Source organism: Schistocerca cancellata, chromosome 9 (genome assembly GCF_023864275.1).
Source record: "Schistocerca cancellata isolate TAMUIC-IGC-003103 chromosome 9, iqSchCanc2.1, whole genome shotgun sequence".
Lineage (NCBI taxonomy): Eukaryota > Metazoa > Arthropoda > Insecta > Orthoptera > Acrididae > Schistocerca > Schistocerca cancellata.
In genome coordinates, this window is record NC_064634.1 from 352,697,274 (window position 1) to 352,713,478 (window position 16,205).

The 16,205-nt window shown below is 45.4% G+C and overlaps 1 long non-coding RNA gene and 1 other non-coding gene across 3 annotated transcripts in view; both read left to right on the plus strand.

The window, feature by feature from the left end:
- The window catches only part of LOC126100405 (uncharacterized), a 64,917-nt gene that overhangs the window by 34,291 nt on the left and 14,421 nt on the right, over window positions 1–16,205 (plus strand). For both annotated transcript variants that reach the window (XR_007522170.1, XR_007522171.1), the window contains one exon: window positions 651–707. This is a non-coding gene — a long non-coding RNA (uncharacterized LOC126100405). The remainder of the gene's footprint in view (window positions 1–650; window positions 708–16,205) is intronic.
- Window positions 12,738–12,812, plus strand: Trnal-caa (transfer RNA leucine (anticodon CAA)). The gene has a single exon. It is a non-coding gene; the product is annotated as a tRNA-Leu (tRNA).

A 16,205-nucleotide genomic window follows, 5' to 3' on the forward strand; every position in this document is an offset into this window, starting at 1 on the left:
TTGTGTGACATAGAAGAGGGTTACCCTTGGGTGATACATGGAAACAAAATTTCAGATGTTAGAGTAATCTACTAGGCTTTCCTTGCTGCTTCCTCAGCATTATCGAGGGACAGTAACTTTTTTCAGCTGTTATAACTGAAGTACCATGTATAAATTGGTGTCTTCATGTAGATACCAACTAAGTGTTTGTGTTTTGAAATGTCATGTTGAGTTGTATGGTTGATTCTCTCATGCAGACTTTATATCGATTAGCACCTTTTCATGGACATGATTATCATTTTATTTGCAGGGTAGAAGCATTAAAGGCATGAAAAACGAAGCTCCTCAAACATGAACATTTCAGTCTAAAAAAAAAAAAAAAAATTCAGGATCATGTTATAACAAACATTGTGTAGTTAACTTTTTAAACTTGTAACTTCATTTCAACTCGCTATTTATTATTAGTGAATTCTAACTAAAGTGCTTGAGAAGAACACCAACCTGCATTGAATATAACCATTTTTATTAATCATCATCATTTGCTGTTTTCTGTACATTTAGTAAAGATACCTCTAAAGATTATTGCTGTTCTTGTACTGCGTTAGACGATTGAAAGAAAGAGAAATAAATATGATCTCTTAACGACTGACGGTATTTATTATTGCTTGCAGAATCTACCAAAAGAGTGCGACTTTGAACTGTGACTCATCGATGGCTGCCATAAGATGGTAAATACATTTTAATGGTATTTGAGATGGTAATTTTCTTGTCAAGAAACGTGCCCACATTCTAAGTGGTAAATATAGTATGTGACTATAGTGTTCATTGGAAATAAATGTTGAACCTTTTAGGAGAGCCATGTGCATGTACTTGGTTTATTTGAAAAGTAAGTTTCTGTAGGAAAATAAACAGGAAGGAGACATGGTTATCAAGATAAATTTAATAGATCAAATACAGTAGTTGTCTGTGGTAATTATGAACATACTGCTCAACAGAACTGATAGTCACTTAATTCTTTGGGGTCAACATCCAGTTTCTACTAAAATCTAGCAAAGTAGAATAACTCCTTGTTCTGATATAACACCTAACATAAATACATGTTTTCCCTTTTTCTCACATAATCTGTCTTTGTCTGATAAAACACATATTTTCCAAATTTACTAATGCAGACCTTTCAAACATTCAGTGTTACCGTTTAGCCGCCTTAATTTTTCTCCATTTAAAATATGTAACACTGCTAAGAAAACTGGTTAGTTGTCGAAATATCTTAAAATATGAGATTTGGTTTCTAGAATATTCTTGGATGGCAGTAGTAAGAAATGTGGAAGAGAAAATGCAGAACTCAAATTCTGCTAATGAAGATAGAATCCAGTATTAAAACCATTTAAAGAATAGGCCTATGTGGCTGTTTGCTAATCAAAATAACATAATAGTTAAATGTAAATGTATTGCTTCCAATACCATTGTTACATTTTGTGGAGAAACTGCCATATATGAGCTGTGAAATACGTACCATGGACGATGCTGTTGCCTGCCACTGCCATGCTACAGCAAAGTTCATTGTATACTGGTCAGTAGAAGTTGGACAGCCAATGTGTAATGATTCTCTAGTCAGCCAGCACCAAGACACTCTCACGGTCAGTTAGTGCCATTAATTGTGTGATTTAAATTGGAAGGATTGTTGTAAATTGTACCTCATTTAAGTTGAATTCAGTGGATACTATTTAGTGCACTGATCTTAAATTCTGTAAACTAATGAACACTATAAGGAAAGATAGGAGATGCAATGCCATTGGTTTTGTATTGCAGTTGCATATCCAGATTCCAGCTATAGATACCCAGCTTCAATGAGTTATAATCATAACTCACTCAGATGTTAGCTAATGAACATCGTAAACTGCGACGTGATCAATATATATGTCGGAGTGAAAATAAATGTTCAGTTTAAACATCGACAGTTGGCAATTTTAATTTATTAGCAGCATTTATTTATTCAGCAGTTGAATAAATGTAAAGACATAGTACGAGCCACTTTTTAAGGTCAGCAACCTTAAACTATGCTGAAACAGGAATTGGAACCAATGAGTGACAGTTGTCAACGTCTTTTCATCACTAAAAATGTTTCCAGAATGAGATTTTCACTCTGCAGCGGAGTGTGCGCTGATATGAAACTTCCTGGCAGATTAAAACTGTGTGCCCGACCGAGACTCGAACTCGGGACCTTTGCCTTTCGCGGAAGTTTCATATCAGCGCACACTCCGCTGCAGAGTGAAAATCTCATTCTGGAAACATCCCCCAGGCTGTGGCTAAGCCATGTCTCCAATATCCTTTCTTTCAGGAGTGCTAGTTCTGCAAGGTTCGCAGGAGAGCTTCTGTAAAGTTTGGAAGGTAGGAGACGAGGTACTGGCAGAAGTAAAGCTGTGAGTACCGGGCGTGAGTCGTGCTTCAGTAGCTCAGTTGGTAGAGCACTTGCCCGCGAAAGGCAAAGGTCCCGAGTTCGAGTCTCGGTCGGGCACACAGTTTTAATCTGCCAGGAAGTTTCATATCAGCGCACACTCCGCTGCAGAGTGAAAATCTCATTCTGGAAACATCCCCCAGGCTGTGGCTAAGCCATGTCTCCGCAATATCCTTTCTTTCAGGAGTGCTAGTTCTGCAAGGTTCGCAGGAGAGCTTCTGTAAAGTTTGGAAGGTAGGAGACGAGGTACTGGCAGAAGTAAAGCTGTGAGTACCGGGCGTGAGTCGTGCTTCGGTAGCTCAGTTGGTAGAGCACTTGCCCGCGAAAGGCAAAGGTCCCGAGTTCGAGTCTCGGTCGGGCACACAGTTTTAATCTGCCAGGAAGTTTCATATCAGCGCACACTCCGCTGCAGAGTGAAAATCTCATTCTGGAAACATCCCCCAGGCTGTGGCTAAGCCATGTCTCCGCAATATCCTTTCTTTCAGGAGTGCTAGTTCTGCAAGGTTCGCAGGAGAGCTTCTGTAAAGTTTGGAAGGTAGGAGACGAGGTACTGGCAGAAGTAAAGCTGTGAGTACCGGGCGTGAGTCGTGCTTCGGTAGCTCAGTTGGTAGAGCACTTGCCCGCGAAAGGCAAAGGTCCCGAGTTCGAGTCTCGGTCGGGCACACAGTTTTAATCTGCCAGGAAGTTTCATATCAGCGCACACTCCGCTGCAGAGTGAAAATCTCATTCTGGAAACATCCCCCAGGCTGTGGCTAAGCCATGTCTCCGCAATATCCTTTCTTTCAGGAGTGCTAGTTCTGCAAGGTTCGCAGGAGAGCTTCTGTAAAGTTTGGAAGGTAGGAGACGAGGTACTGGCAGAAGTAAAGCTGTGAGTACCGGGCGTGAGTCGTGCTTCGGTAGCTCAGTTGGTAGAGCACTTGCCCGCGAAAGGCAAAGGTCCCGAGTTCGAGTCTCGGTCGGGCACACAGTTTTAATCTGCCAGGAAGTTTCATATCAGCGCACACTCCGCTGCAGAGTGAAAATCTCATTCTGGAAACATCCCCCAGGCTGTGGCTAAGCCATGTCTCCGCAATATCCTTTCTTTCAGGAGTGCTAGTTCTGCAAGGTTCGCAGGAGAGCTTCTGTAAAGTTTGGAAGGTAGGAGACGAGGTACTGGCAGAAGTAAAGCTGTGAGTACCGGGCGTGAGTCGTGCTTCGGTAGCTCAGTTGGTAGAGCACTTGCCCGCGAAAGGCAAAGGTCCCGAGTTCGAGTCTCGGTCGGGCACACAGTTTTAATCTGCCAGGAAGTTTCATATCAGCGCACACTCCGCTGCAGAGTGAAAATCTCATTCTGGAAACATCCCCCAGGCTGTGGCTAAGCCATGTCTCCGCAATATCCTTTCTTTCAGGAGTGCTAGTTCTGCAAGGTTCGCAGGAGAGCTTCTGTAAAGTTTGGAAGGTAGGAGACGAGGTACTGGCAGAAGTAAAGCTGTGAGTACCGGGCGTGAGTCGTGCTTCGGTAGCTCAGTTGGTAGAGCACTTGCCCGCGAAAGGCAAAGGTCCCGAGTTCGAGTCTCGGTCGGGCACACAGTTTTAATCTGCCAGGAAGTTTCATATCAGCGCACACTCCGCTGCAGAGTGAAAATCTCATTCTGGAAACATCCCCCAGGCTGTGGCTAAGCCATGTCTCCGCAATATCCTTTCTTTCAGGAGTGCTAGTTCTGCAAGGTTCGCAGGAGAGCTTCTGTAAAGTTTGGAAGGTAGGAGACGAGGTACTGGCAGAAGTAAAGCTGTGAGTACCGGGCGTGAGTCGTGCTTCGGTAGCTCAGTTGGTAGAGCACTTGCCCGCGAAAGGCAAAGGTCCCGAGTTCGAGTCTCGGTCGGGCACACAGTTTTAATCTGCCAGGAAGTTTCACTAAAAATGTTGTCAGGGAATGAATTTCTTTATTGGGAAGGAAAGATGTAATTTTTTTTGTGAATGCTATTAGATGAAAGATGAAACATTTTCCTGCATAATGTCCACAAAAAATGTTGTATACATAGAGTATTCTGGTGACTCACCATGATACATACCATCTGTATCCTGCACTAATTTATGTGACCATTCCATTGCAATTTCCAGAATTATGATATCTGTGTGAAATGGCATCAAAATTCAATAATCATAAAACAAAGCTTTTCTCCACATTGTGCTGATCCACCCACTTTACAAGGCTGATGACAGGTCGATGCCTACTGCTTTTTGGTTTGACATAGAGACAACTCTGGAAAATTTTCTCACATATACAATACAGCATCTGCTTGCTCGTGGTGTCCAGACCTTACTGTAAATATACCTTATAATGAACTTTGACAAGCACTGGGTTTTGAGGATTTGAAAACTTATTTAACCTCATAGTTGGTGGGAGAAAGTATCAATGCAGCCATTTCCAACTGCTACAACCAGTGACTTGGCAGGCAGTCAGAAAGTGCCAGCTGTAACATAAAATAACTACATTCAGAGTCTCTCATATGCACTTAACTTTGGTGATATATAATCAGTAGCAACAGGAAAATTTTACAATGAAGGTGACATGAAAAGTAACACACAATTACGTGTTAACTAAAATTACTCAAAATCAGTGTATAGATCTGTGAACTGCATTTTACTAATATTCATAAATGGTAGTTACTGCAAATTAAAACTGTGTTTTGACAACTCAAGGCTGTTTCTTACATATAATTTTAAAATCACAGTTTATTTTCTATGTAATGAAATTTGATATAGAAGCAGTCCACAAAACTACCATCCAATATCCATGACATCGACTTGTTGTAGAATCTTAGAACATATTCTGAGCTCAAACATTGAGGTATCATGAACAGAATGACCTCAATGCCAACCAGCATGGATTTCGAAAACATCGATCATGTGAAATCCAACTCGCACTTCACTCACATGACATACTGAAAGCTTTGGATCAAGTCAGCCAGATAGATGCAGTATTTCTAGATTTCCAAAAAGCATTTGACGCAGTATCGCACCTAGGCTTATTGTCAAAAGTACAGTCATATTAGGTATGAACTGAGATTTGTGACTGGATTGAGGACTATTTGGTAGGGAGGACGCAGCACGTTACATCGGATTGGAGAGTCATCATCAGATGTAGAAGTAACGTCAGATACGCCCCATTGAAGCGTGTTGGGACCCTTGCGATTCATGTTGTATATTAATGACCTTGCAGACAATATTAATAGTAAAATCAGGATTTTTGCAGATAGTGCAGTTACGTATAATAAAGTACTATGTGAAAGAAGCTGCTTTGATATTCAGTCAGATCTTGATAAGATTCCAACGAGGTGCAGAAAACTTGCTTTAAATGTTCAGAAATGTAAAATTTTGCACTAAAATAAATCATAAAATGTAGTATCCTCTGGCTATAATATCAATGAGTTGTGCTGGAATCAGCCAAATCATACAAATACCTGGGTGTAACACTTTGTAAGGATATGAAATGAGATAACATAGGTTCAATCGGGACTGGGTGTTTGTGTTGTCCTCATCATCATTCATGACAGTGGCTAGATTGGATTGTGTAAAAGAACTTGGACTGTGTAAAAATTGGGACTTTGTACAAGTGCTGATGACCACGGATTTGAACTCCACACAAACCAAAAATCCCCCCTGCAGGTCCGGGAATTAGAATAGGTCCGAGGTATTCCTGCCTGTCGTAAGAGGGGACTAAAAGGAGTCTCGTATGTTTCAGCGTTTATGTGATGGTTCCCTGTAGGCTTTGACCTCCATTTTTCAAAATTTTTCGAAGAGTGAGCCAATTGGGGAAGGGCGCCTTACATGGTTCATCGTGTCCATCATGCATTGAGATCTTGAGCCCACTTCTCCGTCGTCGTATTTCAGTCCGACCCATCTCTTGGGCGAGGACACCTGCCTGGGTGTGTTTTCCACCATGCACTATGCAGTGTCAATTTCTGCGTCGATGATGACAATTGACCTCTTTGCACCTGATATCCAGCTGGTAGCCAGTCCGTTGCGGTGGGGCTGCCATGTACCCTGTTGGTTGTAGCCCCCTGACCACACAGTGGTCAATATGCTGATGCATGAGCCGTTAACTCCTCACATATGCCAAGGGGTAAATGCCCATCCCCCTGGGGCATCAGGACTCAGGCAATGGCCATCCTGCCAGGAAGCCTTTGCTGTGGCTGGGTGGCACCCGTTCGGAGGGCCCCTGGTCAGATTGGGTGGCATCAGACCGGATGACACGCGATGAAGTGTAGTCCATCATCTCACGCTGGTAGTGAAACACCAGCAGTCTCTTAAGCATTCACGAGTTCAATTTAACGCACAGAAGGACAACCCCAAATCATTCCCCTCCCCGACCACATCATGGGTGGGAATGTCAGACTAAGAATGTCAGTAGATCTTATTCGCCTTGGTACCTTGAATGTTCGAGAGCTGATGGGGAATCTTTCATGACGATGAAGCCTCAGTTTTTTGTTGAGCATTAAGAGGACAGGTTTGGTGAGGGGGGGGGGGGGGGTTAGGGCTTGTCCAAAATGAGATCTAGGTCAGTCTTGAACAAAACAGCACCCACTGCCCAGTCACGGAGGTTACTCACGTGTGACAAGCTGGGGGATGTTTCTGTAACCATCACTCCGCATAAGAGATGAAATATGGTCTAGGGAATCATATTTCACAGGGACCTTCTTTTGCAATCTGACGATGAGCGGCGCACCAATTTAAAGTGGCAAGGTGTACATTTCGTCTGGCGTGTCCATCGGGGTCCAAGGGATAATCAGGTTGCCACCGGTGCCTTCATCTTCGCCTTCAAGGGTAATACATTGCCCAAGAAGGTCAAGGTGATGGTCTACCACTGTGATGTAAAGCCCTATATCCCTCCCCCGATGTGGTGCTTTAAGTGCTTGAAGTTTGGCCATATATACTTCCAGTGTCACAGGTCGAGATTGCGGGTGCCCATCACATCCCACTACTCCATGTGCCTCCCCTCCCATCTGTGTCAACTGCGGAAAGCACCATTCGCCGTGCTTGTCAGACTGCAGGATTCTCCAGAAAGAAAGGAAAATCATAGAGTACAAGACCCTGGACCGACTGACCTACGCTGAGACTAAGAGAAAATTTGAACGCCTGCATCCCGTACGTATGACTTCGTCTTACACCGCTGCTGCAACAGCTCTGGCACCACCAGCTCCGCCTACCTTAGACACCTCTGAGAGAGCCGGAAGGCTACACCTGCCCACTTGATGGCGGGTGCCGTTTCCCTCCCTGTTGCTCCCGCACCACCTACATTAGGAGCGACACTCCCCCCCCCCCCCCCCCACACACACACACCAAACCATCAGAGACATCTGTCCCCACTTCTAAGCCAGAGAAGTGTAAGTCTTCTTCAGCTTCTCTCGCTTGGAAGGGGTCCCTTGGGTCACTCCCTTCCTAGGTTTCTGCTAGTGGGAAAGAAGACACCCACCAATGGCTGAAGAGCTCAAAAGCAGCTGGTCATAGGGCTGTATACTCATTTCCAGTCCCGCAGACTGAGCCAGTGAAGTCCTCCCAGCCAGGGAAAGACAAGGAGCAGTGAGAGAAATCCAAAAAGAAGACCCCCTAAGACCAAGGAAATTGCGGTGGCACCCACACCACCGTTACCTGCAAGTTCTGCTTCTGAGGATGGGGTCGAGATTTTGGCGTCTGCTGAGGACCTAGATCTTGCCAGACCCTCAGACACAATGTATATTGACTCGCAGGCAATACATTGGTGGCAGCAGGTGACTCTGAGGCGTAAACTACCTCTGTGAATGTTCCACGCCTTTCCAGTCTCATGATGGAGTGGGTTTTTCAACCACCTGGCTGAGGTACACGGCATTGCACTCCAGGAAACCTGGTTTCCAGCAATGCACACCCCTGCCCTCCACGGCTATAAGGGATATTACAGGAACTGTAGCGACTATAATAAAGTGTCAGGTGGAGGTTGTGTTAGGTCTTAAACTCAGTCTTTAGTGACACTGTGCCCCTTAAAACCTCTCTTGAAGCTGTGACTGTCAGAATAAGGACGATACAGGAAATAACTGTCTGCAATGTATATCTTCCTCCAGATAGTGCAATACCCCTGAATGTATGAGCTGCACTGATTGATGAACTCCCTAAACCTTTCCTACTATAGAGACATTTTAACACCCATAACCCCTTGTGGGGTGGCACCTTGCTTACTGGCAGAGGCAGAGATGTCGGAACTTCACTGTCTCAGTTCAACCTCTGCCTCTTAAATACTGAGGCCGCTACATATTTCAGTGTGATTCATGGTAGTTACACGGCCATTGATTTATCAGTTTGCAGCCCAGGACTTCTCTCATCTATCCACTGGAGAGCACATGATGACCTGTATGGTAGTGACCACTTCCCCAGTGTCAGGCCCACGGAGACCTGCCCATATGGGCTTTAAACAAGGTAGGCTGGGAAACTTTCGCCTCTGCTGTCATTGTTGATTCTCCCGCAGACGGTAACATTGATGTGATGGTTGAGCAGGTGACTACAACAATTGTTTCTGCAGCTGAAAATGTGATCCCTCGCTCCTTAGGGTGTCCCCAATGTAAGGCAGTCCCTTGGTGGTTGCTGGAAGTCACTGAAGCAATTAAGAAGCATTGGTGAGCTCTACAGCGGCATAAGCAGCACCCTTCAATGGAGCACCTCATAGACTTTAAACGGCTCCATGGCCACGTTTGCCAACTCGGCAGACGACGAAAGCAGGAGTGTTGGGAGAGAGCTCTCGACCATTGGGTGTAATACGTCACTTTCCCAACTCTGGGCAAAGAGAAAACGTCTCTTCGGGTACCAGACCCCAACAGGTGTTCCGGTGTTACCAGAAATGCTGTGTTATCTACCGAAGCAAATGCAATTGCCGAGCGCTTTGCTTGAGCCTCTGCGTCGGAGAACTAAACTACCCCCCCCCCCCCCCCCAACCTTTCGCACTCTCATTCGGCGGCCGGAAGGGAAAGTCCTCTCATTCACTACACACCACAATAAATCCTGTAACGCCCCAATTACTGAGTGGGAGCTCCTCATTGCCCTCACACATTGCCACGATACAACTCCTAGGCCTGATCGGATCCACAGTCAGGTGATTAAACATCTCTCATCTGACTAAAAGTTACATATCCTCGTCATCTTCAATTGAATCTGGTGTAATGGTGTCTTTCCTTCGCAATGGTGGGAGAGCGCCATCATTCCGGTGCTCAAACCCGGTAAAAATCCGCTTGATGTGGATAGCTGTCGGCCCACCAGCCTCATCAACTTTCTTTGTAAGCTGCTGGGACGTATGGTATGTCGGCAGTTAGGTTGTGTCCTGGAGTCACATGGCCTACTCACTCCATGTCAGCGCAGCTTCTGCCAGGGTCGCTCTACCACTGATAATCTTGTGTCCATCGAGTCTGCCATCCGAATTCCAGACGCCAACACCTGGTTGCCATCTGTTTTGACTTTCGTAAAACATACGACACAACCTGGCGAAATCATATCCTTGCCACATTGTATGAGTAGGCTCTCTGGGGCCCACTCCAGATTTTTATCCTAAACTTCCTGTTGCTCTGTACTTTCCATCCAAGTTGGTGCCTCCCATAGCTCCATCCATATCCAGGAGAATGGAGTCCTGCAGGGCTCTGTATTGAGTGTGTCTCTACTTTTAGTGCTCATTAATGGTCTAGCAGCAGCTGTCGGGCCCTCCGTCTCACCTTCTGTTTATGCAAACGACTTCTGCATTTCATACTGCTGCTCCAGTACTGGTGTTGCTGAGTGGGGATCCACCCACAAGGTGCAGTCATGGGCTCTAGCCCATGGCTTTGTTTTGCACCATGAAGACGTGTGTCACACATTTACGTCGGTGTCGTATTATTCATCCGGAACCAGCATTTTACCTTAATGATGATCCACTCACTGTAATGCAGACATATCAGTTCTTAGGTCTGGTTTTCGATGCCCGTTTGACTTGGCTTCATCATCTTAGTCAGTTTAAATGGAAGTGTTGGCATCAACTTGGTGCCCTCCACTGCCTGAGCAACACCAACAGGGGTACAGTTCGCTCTATGCTGCTGCAGCTGTACAGAGCCCTTGTTCAATCCCCCCTTGACTATGGGAGTGTGATTTATGGTTCATCGGCACCCTCGGCATTGTTTGATCAACACATTGCACCATTGCGGAGTTAGACTAGTGACAGGGTACTTTTGGGATGAGTATGGTGTCAAGCATATTGGTGGAGGCTGGAGCCCCTCCATTGAAGATCAGACGCGCACAACTGCTCTCCAGTTACGTTGCACACATTCATAGCTCTCCTGAACATCCTAATTACCATCTTCTTTTCCCAGCCACAGTGGTTCACCTCCCACATAGGCGGCCCAGGTCAGGGCTAACAATTATGGTTTGTGTGCGATCTGCCTGAACTGGAGTCCTTTGCTTCACCACCTTTCCTTGAGGTCCACTCACGTACACCTCCGTGGTGTAGCTGTAGGCCAAAGCTTTGCCAGGGAATTTCGCATGGCCCTAAGGACTCCGCTAACCCTGCAGCTCTCAGCGGTCACGTCCTCTAGATTCTTGAAGTGTTCCGGGGCTCTGAAGTGGTTTACACTGACGGCTCGATGGCTGATGGTAATGTGGGCTTCGCCTTTGTCCACAGAGGCCATATTGAACAGCATTACTTGCCTGGTGGCTGCAGCGTATTCACTGCAGAGCTGGTGGCCATATCTCGTGCACTTCAGTATATCCGTTCATGCCCCAAGGAATCATTTCTTCTTTGTACTGACTCCTTGAGCAGCCTGCAAGAAATCAACCAGTGCTATCCTTGCCATCCTTTGGTGTCCATCCAGGAGTCTATCTATGCCCTGGACCAGTCCAGGAGTCTATCTATGCCCTGGACCAGTCCCATCGTTCAATGGTGTTTGTGTGGACCCCCAGGACAAGTCAGAATCCCAGGCAACAAACTTGCCGACAGGCTGGCCAAACAAGCTACGCGGAAACCACTTCTGAAGATCAGCATCTCTGAACCTGACCTGCATTCTGCCACAGGGTTTTTCGGCTTTGGGAGATGGAATGGCATAACAGTATGCACAACAAACTGCATCTCATTAAGGAGACCTTGAGTGTGTGAAAGTCTTCCATGTGGGCCTCTCGCAGGGGAATCAGTTATCCTCTGCTGGCCCTGCATTGGCCACGCTTGAGTGGCCCACGGTTACCTCTTGCACCGTGGAGACCCGCCTCAGTGTCGGTGTGGTGCCCGGTTGACAGTGGCCCATATTTTGGTGCACTGTCCCACTTTGACTGCCCAGCCACAATATGTTGGTTACCGGACTCGTTGCCACCCATTTTATCTGGCCTTATTGGCCAATTTAGTTTTAAGTTTTATTCATGATGATGGGTTTTATCATTTGATCTCAGTTTTAGTGCATGTCCTTTGTCCCTCTTTGTTCTCCACCCTAGTGTGTTGCAGTGTGGCTGGCTTTTACTTTTTATTCTCATGGTCGGCCAGCCACTATAATCTGCTTTCTTCTTTTACTCTCTTCTGTATCTAGTGTCTGTTTCTTCCTTGTCCTATTTTGTTCCTTTAGTGTTTATTGCCTTCGCTTTGTTCTTGTGGTTTTTCTTTTCATTCTGTTTTGTGTTGTGTGTCTTCTGTCTTATTCTCACACTTGGGGCATTGTTTTATTAGCAACAAGGGACTGATGACCCTGTAGTTTGGTCCCTTCCCCCCCCCCCCCCCTCCCCTCTCTCTCTCTCTCTCTCTCTTTTAAACCAACCAACAAACCAAACAGATAGGTTCAGTTGTAGTTAAAACAGGTGGTAGACTTTGGTTTATTCATAGAATGCTAGAAGTGCAATCTGTCTACCAACGAGATTGCTTACAAATCACTTGTGCAACCAGTTCTAGAATATTTCTGAAGTATGTGGGACACCTCCTACCAAATAGGACTAACAGAGAGTACTGAATGTATACAGAGGAGGGCAGCACGAACAATTACAGGTTTGTTTAATTCATGGGAGTGTGTCACAGAGGTACTGATGGAACTGAATTGGAAGATCCATGAAGACAGATGTAAACTACCACAAGAAACTTCCTGGCAGATTAAAACTGTGTGCCCGACCGAGACTCGAACTCGGGACCTTTGCCTTTCGCGGGCAAACATCCCCCAGGCTGTGGCTAAGCCATGTCTCCGCAATATCCTTTCTTTCAGGAGTGCTATTTCTGCAAGATTCGCAGGAGAGCTTCAGTAAAGTTTGGAAGGTAGGAGACGAGGTACTGGCAGAAGTAAAGCTGTGAGTACCGGGCGTGAGTCATGCTTCGGTAGCTCAGTTGGTAGAGCACTTGCCCGCAAAAGGCAAAGGTCCCGAGTTCGAGTCTCGGTCGGGCACACAGTTTTAATCTGCCAGGAAGTTTCATATCAGCGCACACTCCGCTGCAGAGTGAAAATCTCATTCTCTACCACAAGAAAGTCTATTAACAAAGTTTTAAGAACCAGCTTGAAATGATTACCCTAGGAATGTACTACAACCCCCTATATATTGCTCACACAGGGACCATGAGGATATGATAAGAATAATTACTGCATGCACAGAAGCATTCAGACAATCCTTCACACGCTCCATATGTGATTGGACCAGGAAGAAACCCTAATAACTTGTACAATGGTACATATCCTCTGCCATGCACCTCAGGGTGGTTTGCAGAGCATAGATGTAGATGTAACAACAAAAATAGCACTGACATTGGCAAAAATTATGACCAATTTTGACAAAATAAAACACCTAATTTGGCAATAATTGCCCAATTTGTTAAAAATAACACCAAATTTAGCAAAATAAATAATACCAATCTTGGAAGGAGGAAGAGATTAGTGTTTAACGTCCCATCGACAACGAGGTCGTTAGAGACGGAGCGCAAGCTTGGGTTAGGGAAGGAGAGGGAAGGAAATCGGCCGTGCCCTTTCAAAGGAACCATCCCAGCATTTGCCTGAAAGGATTTAGGGAAATCACGGAAAACCTAAATTAGGATGGCCGGAGACGGGATTGAACCATCGTCCTCCTGAATGCGAGTCCAGTGTGCTAACCACTAGTACCAATTTTGGGAAAAACAAATGTGACAGAAGAAGATGTCAGAGTTGGCGAAAGAGGACACCGAATTTGGTAGGAAAGGAAGTGAATTCAACAAAAAAAATACTGAATTTGGCAAAAAAAAAATTGCATATTTGGTAAAAGATACATCGACTGTTGCAAAAAGTATCATATTTGGTAAAAAAAAAAAAAACATTGAATTTGGCCATAAAATAAAGTAATTCTTTTGTCCTCTATGGCCAGCCATTTTTTGACAGTAAATTCGGGATCCCCTTATACATAAAGTATTTCATGCCAGTAAATTCTGTGTTTTCTCATTTATTTGTACCAATTTTCAGAAAACTAATTTCATTTTATGGTTCCCATAAAGAGAACAGAACTTTCTAAATGTAAAATAATGTGAAGTTGTACATTAATAGACAAGTAACCATCATAAATTTTACCTGAAATATTTATTGGCTCTAGCTGTACACAGTCACACTTTGCTGTGGCTCAGTCTGCTTAAATGGAAAAGAAAGAAAAGAGAAAGCACATATAAAATATATGTTGAAAATTGGATATACATCATAATATCCTTCTCTCTCCTGTCCGTCCATCTTTCCCTCTCCCTTTCTTTGTCCATCTCCTCCTCTCTATACCTGTCACCTCTTCTTCCGCCTCCTCCTCCCCCCCCCTGTGCATGTCCTCCCCAACTCCTCCCCCCCACCACACCCCTCCTCCCCCCACCACACCCCTTCCTCCCCCCTCCTCCCCGCTCTCCCCCTCCTCCCCCCTCTAGCCCCATCGTCTCCACCCCTGTCGCCTGCCCCCCACCCCGTCGCCTGCCCCCCCCCCCCCCCCCCCCCGTCGCCTGCGCCCCTCTCTCTCTCTCTGCCTGTGGGTTTGGGAATTACAAGAGGCCCGAGGTATTCCAGCCTGTGGTAGAAGGCAACTAAAAGGAGTCTTACTTTTCGGCCTTCAGTTTTCTGTTCCCCTTAAGGTTCGACCTCCACACTTTCCAAATTTTTCCAAAATGCAGTCCATTTGGAGGATGATGCTTTACGTTGTGCATCATATATCCATCATGCTTTAAGATCCTCTCCATCTGTTATTGTCATGTATCTGCAACTCCACCAATGATCCAGCTATATGGGCGAGGACACCTTACATGGTGCAGAATCTCCATCCATTGTCTGCTGTCCTCTGTTGCCCCCGTGACAGTACAGGATTTCTATGCACCCAGTATCCAGCACAATAACCGGTCCGTCGTGGAGGGCCTGTCGTGTACCCACTTGTTGGTAGCCCCCTAACAATGCAAGGATCACGTTGCTGATGCCTGAGCTGCAAGTTCCCCACTTATGCCAAGTAGATGCCAGTCTTCTTGAGGCATCAAGACTGCCTGCAATGGCTACCGTGTCAGGTGGCCTCAGCTGTGGGTGGGTGGCACCCGTGGGGAGAGCCCCCTGATTGGATGGGTGGCACCAAGACAGATGACACACAATGAAGCGGACCAAGACATCTTTTGCTGCGTACTAAATGGCATCAGCAGTCTCTAAGAAAGGGAAGGTTGAATTCTGTGCTGAGAAGTATGACCCCAAAATCGTTCACCTCCCTAGTTGCACCATGGGAGGAACATAGGGTTACAGAAAGAAGAAAGCCATATTTGCCTGGTTATTTAATGTGGAGCAGAACCCATGGGGGCTCATTTTTGGTTACAGAGCCTCAGTTGTTGTAGAACACCTGGAGGGTAAGTTTGGGGATGTTCCAAATGCACAGTGGGTCAGTCGTGATTCAGACAGCATTCCCAGCCCTGTCAGGGGTATTACTTGCCTGGGACAAGCTGGGTGATATTTGTGTTTTGGTCATTCCCTTCAAAAGCATCAACATGGTCCAGGAGATCATGTTTCATTGAAACCTGTGCAGTGCCTATTTAGAACTAGGCGTCACTTCGTCCAGCATTTCTGTAAGGTTGATACTGGTGCCTTCATCTTGGCCTTTGAGGGTGATTCATTACCTGAACTAATCAAAGTGATAGTTTACTGAAGTGATGTAAAACCATATATCCCTCCCCCAATCCTGAAAATTCAGGTACGTGTCTTCCCAGTGCACTTCCAGTGGCACATGTCGAGACTGCGGACATCATATGCATCCGAATACTCCCATGTGCCCCTCCTATCTGTGTCAACTGTGGAGAGCATGTAACCTCCCCCTCACTTATCGACCTTAATGACAGGGAAAAATGAAACCGCGTGTACCTAATGGGAGTTTTGGAAAAGCAATCGTCACCGAAGTTAACCTGTCGGTAAAGAGGGAGGAAAGGGTTACATCTAAATGAAAGGAAATGTGCTAATGAAACTGGTGGAAATTAATTTTGAAAAGGGGTAAAGTTAATAAAGAAAGTAAATGTGCAGCCGTTACGTTAACAATTAACTAGCGGTAATTAGGTATTTGAGATTTGGGGGAAATCACGGTCGCCAGTCCTAAGGACAATTACTATAGTAACTGAAAAAGAAAAGTTATTACACATATAATTAGCACTAGAAGCGTGGCAACTGAAGGTTGACACGCGTAGTGTGAAAACTGAAAATTTGTCAGAAGTAATAAATTTCCCTACACCCTGACTTAATTTAGCAAAAGAATTAATAAAACCGGAAAATCTAAAGTTAATTTAGTGACTGAAGTTAATAGTGAGCTTTCTTTCTGAAGCACATCGAA